Genomic DNA, 6,707 nt, shown 5'->3' with positions numbered 1-6,707 from the left:
TCATCCTCTACTTGCTCCCTCTTGGTAACATCATCCGTCAACATGGTCTTCACTCTCCCTCTGGAACTCTCTCCCCAAACACATCCGAGACTGCACTGACCTTTCCATATTCAAATCACAGATCAAAACCCACCTGTTCAAAACTGCTTTTAATGTGTGACCACTATTGTCTATTTTATGTTTTTAGTGTATTGCTTTTATATATGATGATGTTAATGTAAAGTGTCTTTGAGTTTTATGAAAAGCGCTATATAAATAAAATGTGTTATTATTATTATTATTATTAATGCCTCTGACACATTATTATGAATCTCTTCTTGGCAAGACCTGCCCTATGCATCATTCAAGCTGCTGGGATTGGCCAGGTGTCCATGCTTTCCAAGGCACTGGTAGCCTGATTTGTTCAGGTCATATGCCCTGACCGATGGGCTGTTCTGACCCTAACTACTTGAGGTCTATGCCTAACCTTAACCAATTGTCTCCGCTTAATACGCAGGGCGGGTCTTGCCGAGAAGATTAGTGGGATTCATAATGGAGCCAAAACCCTAGTCCTGCCCTACTGTGATAGGCTAGTGCTACTGTGCTGGGATTGCCGTATTATCTGGAGATAGCAATGTACTTTCCTACCTGCGACAAGACAGGAATCAGAATCCGGGAGGTCAAACAGGATTCGGTAAACAGGATCAGGATCAGGATCAGGATCAGGATCAGGATCGAGCTTAGATAACTAACAAACACTTTAGCTTTAGCAACTGACCACTAAAGGTGGACCGGTATAAATACTACTGAGGCTATCAGTGAAAGGGGAAGCAGCTGTGAGGTATGGGGGAGGAGCAGATCAGGTGGGAGGGGTGACCTGAGGACAGGTGAGTGTGGCTGGGTGTGAGATGACAACTAGGAAGGATAATGAGTGAATAATCCTGAGAGATCAGGGAGGTGTTGTAACGGAAACAATACTTTTTCTCCCCTTGACGTCTCCTGATTTATTTTGTTTTACTGCAATGTAGAGATGCTGCTGAGCAGTTATAACATTATCAGTGACTTACAAAAATGGCAGAGAAAATTTAATGGACATTTGGTTTTGGAGCACGTCATCGTGGTTCTCTGGCTGTGATGCCCAGATGCTGGACGGGGTCCCTGGAAAATGTCAAAGATTAGAAACTGATTGGGGGTTGTGAGCTGTTGTCAGGAGTCCCAGAACTTTCTATCCACACCCCTGTTTACTGGTCTGGACTTGGCAGACTTTTTCAGATGGTCACGAAGAAAAAGCAAGGGCAATTGGATTTGATTAACTTGGAAGATTATGAGAATGAGTCCTAATTCAGTTTTTCTCCCGCATGGTTGGCTAACACTGATAGTTTGTGAGGTCCATTTAGAGTAGACAAATAGCTCAATGGCTCAATGCTTGAATTAATATTGAGGGGGGGGACACACAAATGTATTACTGCTATTGCAGTTCTGGAAATGGAAACTGAAATCACGCCCTTATTCACTCACTCGCTTTTCCCGTAACAATGAACAGTCAATCGATTACTCTATGGGCAGTAAATTGAGATTTCAGACTTATGAAACATAATTTTGCACCAGCACTGACAGGCTGCAATTTTTACATTCAGTCAAAGAATTGCAGTATGTGACTTTAGGGACATTACAAGTGGTGTAGCTGTGAATACTGCTTTTTCATTCCATTGTGGCTTTAATTTAGGGATGTTTATGGTGCATATATTTCACAGAATTTGGACACTCAAATGGCAGAAAGTAAATAAAGAGCATTACATAGCAAACAGGAAGTGAATTCAAACACAGCTTCTACTTTACGGAAGAGAGAGAGAAAGAAAAAAGAAAACGAGGAGAATAAACACTCAGTGTTCTGTTTACGGTGAAGTAATTCGTAATCCAATATGATCTTTGTGTTCCTTTAGTTAAATGATGGAATCCCAAATATGCTTTGGGTGTCTACAATGACACTAACAGAGAGAGAGAGACGAAGACGCTAAGACGGAGAGAAAGACAGGTTGGTGAGGACGTTCTGAAATGAAGAAAGAGACAGCCACATAGAGATACCCCAAACAGAGAGATAGATGTGCTACATCACTCCAATGTTGATGTTTTAACACAGATTATACATCACACATAGCAAAACGTATCAATACGGATCACAAGCGAAGCTCTTAAATATATACAGTATATAAAACCAGACATCACCTTGGGAACAGGAAACTTACTGTGATGTATTTGTCATGATCTGAAATGTTCTAAACCGAAATTATCTACACATTAATCACCAATGAAAACAATTATTGGTTCCAGCTCTCATGAGTTATATCCACAATAATACAGTTACAAAAAACAGGTGTGTCTTCAGTGGTTGATTGAAAGAGACAGTCCAGTTGTTTAGTATGGCACTTCCACTAATTCGAGGGACTCACAAGAGACATGTTTTTAAAAGTTTGGTCGAAGCAGAGGCTGCTCTCTTTCAAACCCCACACTTTGGGAGTGTGGGGAGTGCCACACTTGGGATTTCTGATAAAAACAGATTTAAAGACCAAAAGTCTTAAGACCAAACTGAGACTCCCTTGACAACATAATCAATTACTTTTTTATTACGATTTTTAAGAGCTTGCTTCAGAAAAGAGAAGAGACAAGCTTTCACAGGCTCCTCGTGATGAACTGTAAAATCAGTGCTCCTTTTTAGTGAAATTTGGAAAACATGTAACCTTTCCAACAAGTTCAGCACATGGACAGTTCAAAGTTGTAGAAATAAGATGTCCCTCTGTTTGCTCCTCTATGAGGGGGTTAATTACCAGTTATTTTAATGAACAGTAGGCTCACAGACAGTATCTTCATCTTCATAAAACTACTGATACCACAGCGCTGGTATTACATGACACAGAAACCAGACCTCTTGTCTGGATACATTTTGGAACCATGTTGATTGACAAACAAATGTACTGTATGGTAAACCCACTTTGGTTTTAGTAACAGTGTTTTATACTCAGAGATTTAAACTGCTTTTCTGTTGCGTCATGCTCTGCGTTTTTTCCTGAAGATTTTCCGATAACTCATCTCGTGCTACATCTTAGCTGACCGAGTCATGGATTCAACAGATAACCATTAATCACACCGTGACCTTCCTCTCAACCAAGCCCATCTAAAGCTCATTCATCCCTATTTGCCATGCGGCTCTGCGGGTCGATAATTGGCAAAGCAAAACATAGATTAAGCCCAATTTGGAGGGTTTCAACTTGAAGCTTAGCAGAGACAGCCGGGCTCAGGCTGAACCGGAGTTCACTGCGCTCTGGTCCTCTCTGCCTGTCTGAGGCTGCACCGGGAGGGGACCGCAAACCTAAATCAAACCAGTCTGTTCTCTGTTTGTGTGTGTGCATGTGTAGAGAGAGAGAGAGAGAGAGAGAGCGAAAGGGGGAAAGAAAACAGTGTGTGTGTGTGTGTGTGTGTGTGTAGAGCATGCAACAGTTCACTTCTCCCTGCGCTACCATCCCTAATAGAAACCAACTTCCAGCATTCAAACTCCATTTGTCTCATTAATCTATTAGCTTAAAGTTTAATTGCAGGATGTTGTAAAATGATTTGGTCTACGAGTAATGACAATATTTCGGCTCCGTAATGGCCAGAACAAAGCAAACCAAAGCTAAGCTAAGCAAAGCCGTTTGTTTTTCTTCCTCACGGCATGTCTGGGCTGTAGATTTGGGCCTTTACCTCGCCGTGTCGGTCGGATAATTGTTTACTGGCGAGGTTTTTGTAGCATGAGGGCAGCATCACGGCAGGATAACAAACTAATGACTAATTTCATGGCCATTGAGTCATTTTAAAAAGACCATCACGAGGATCAACTTTAAAGAGCAACTGTGACTAATCCGACAGCAGGTACTCAAGGTATAGTCAACAGGGTATAATTCCCTTGTAAAGTGAAACAAGACGGGTATTAAGATGTATCCACATCAGCTTTTTACTGACTTTAATGGCCTCTTAGAAAACATAATCCACTTAAATTCTGCTCATCAAACTGTGGTTGAAAATAAGCAGAGAAAGACCACATTCCTCTCAGCAACCGTGGGAGATGACCTCTAGGTGGCAGCGTACCTCATGAAACCTCCACCACTGTAACAACAACATCACTCCAATTACAAAACCTCCTCAATTGTCCTCCCTTTTATTTGCTCCGCAGGGCAACGAAACTGGATGACAGTGCGTCCGAACACACGATAAGTTATGATCAGCTGCCCCGGCTCTCGCTCCTGCCCTTTAAACAGCAGCTTGATAGTATCTGTGAGGCGCGCTGGGCATGTATAGTGTTACTCTCATCAAAGGGGACTGAATGGGGGTGAATGGAGGATGATGTGTGTACTGCCTCTGCTTAGTGGAGGCATTTCCAGCTGGCGCCAGGGCAGAGGAAACCCACTGAGACACACAACAACACACACAGACACAGGGGTCAGCCTGGATTCACCCTCCTCCTCCTCCTCCTCCACCACCTCCAGGCCTCTTGGCCTCCACCGCCTCCTCTTCTTCTACCCAAACCCTCACCCCCCGCCTTCTCTTCCCAGGCCTGGCCGCCTCTCATCTGCTCTTTCTCTCTTGTTCATCTTTTCTTCTGCTTTTCCTTCCATCTCTCTGCTGTCTCCTTTTCTCTTCTTTGCTTTCTCTCCTCCTATTTATCAAACTTAATTACATTTTAGCACACTTAAAAATGCACTAAAGAGCCAACTTGGGGTTTTTGATTTTTTTTGTGTGAGAGTGTAAAGAATACGATTTTTTGATATACTTAATCAAAAGTAAGTGTATGGAGTAACATTTAAGAGCAACTCTTAAGTGATCACATGATTTACCACATGCAGGGCACACGTCATTTTGAACCCCACTGCATTTCATGGCAACCTGCGCCCTGTATAGTCGGTTGAGGCAGAGACTATTAATTGAAATTAGGCATTCACTTTGTGTGTTTAGGGATAGCCCATTGGTCAGGGCATAGGACCTAAGCAAATTGGGTTACAGGTACCTTTGTGAGCATGGACGCCTGGTCAATTCTAGCGATTGAATGCTATGGAGCACGAGTTTTGCCAAGATAAGCAGTGGGATTCTTAATAAGGTGTAAGGCACGGACTGATATGCGCGAATGCAGACGAATGAGGCAGTACTTGTGCTGAATGGGGGCAGTGCGAAGTGGGGTCAACCACACACACACTGCTTTTGGTTAAGGCTTCGACTTTGCCGGTCAAAGTTCACTGAAGTTAAACTCCACTCGATGCAGAAATACACATTTTGCAAACCAAATGAATATATTATTATTCTTTATAAAGAAAAGAAGAAAAGGACTGTGTATCCTGTCAAATGTTCAAATCGAATGCAAATGATAAAACGACCACAATTATATATTGCTTCAGCTCACATATAGTTTATAAAGTTATTTTATTATTATGTACAGTCACTCCAACATGTCTGACAACATGTCCTCTCACCTTAGTGTAAATACTGCATCCATCTATGATGTATCTTGACAAACTTAAAACTTTTGGTATTACAATAAAATAATTTCACAAACAACCGGCTACAGGTTCATAATTAACATACGGACAAGAGAGTGGCAAGATGCTTGTTAGCTAACTCTCCGCTGGAAGGCGAATAAGCATATTTTCCAAAAGAAGGTAGTGAGTAAAAGTGAAGGATTTTTACTTTCACTTTAGTCCCAAATTGTAATAATTTGATAAATATGACCCTTTCTCTCTGTCCCACCTTCCTGTTTGCTTTCATCTCCTTCTTCTGCTCTTGACCTATACCCATCTTTTTATTATATATTCCATTGTGTTGAAAGAATGACACACTTTAAGAGGAAGCTGCATCATAACGCCTCTTACATCAGCTTCAATACACAGAAAGGCAGGAAGTCAGTATTTAAATCACCACGAAGCTTTGTTCTTCCTCTCCAACATTTGAGTGACATCGGGGCTCAGAGGACTTTGATTCTAGTGGGATGTTATTAGCGGCTAAATGACTCTTGGCTCGACCCTCCCTCGCAGTCTTCTGGGGGGAAGGGGGGACTCCGAACGGTCAGGACAAATTAAAAAGCCAACCTGCTATTTTACTGTTCAGATCTGTTGATGCTATAAAGCAGGAAAATGGGCCTCTGCGGCCTTTACGTGACTACTCGTCTGATTTTACGTGATTTTCCCCCGGCCCTGAATCTAAGCCTATTTTTTGGCACAACATGGTAAGCTTTGACCAAGCATGGGATCTGTAAATGCCCTAATAAATATTTTTTTAACACTTTATTCAGTTCCATGCCCTGGGCCAACAGCGTCTAAAGTATGTCACCCAGTAACAGTGGGGAGAAAAAAGAGCCTACAGGCTAAGCAGGACGTAATGTAGATTTAATTAACAAGCTAAGCATGGGCTCTCACTCTCTCTCACACACACACACACACACACACACACACACACACACACACACACACACACACACACACACGTGCGACACAAAGGCACTTGCACAAAAACTTTAGAAGACACACATGATTTGATTTTCACGCATGCACACACACATACACATACAAAATTCAAGCCACACATCCCTGGGTTTGAGCGATGGTGTGAAAATATGTGAGTGTAAATGAGATGCAGACAGGCTCACAGCAGTGAACCCAGCAGAGAGAGAGAGAGAGAGAGAGAGAGAGAGAGAGAGAGAGAGAGAG

Source organism: Anarrhichthys ocellatus, unplaced genomic scaffold (genome assembly GCF_004355925.1).
Source record: "Anarrhichthys ocellatus isolate YVR2014 unplaced genomic scaffold, GSC_Weel_1.0 scaffold31, whole genome shotgun sequence".
Taxonomy (NCBI): Eukaryota; Metazoa; Chordata; class Actinopteri; order Perciformes; family Anarhichadidae; genus Anarrhichthys; species Anarrhichthys ocellatus.
Note: the sequence above shows the minus strand (reverse complement) of the source record.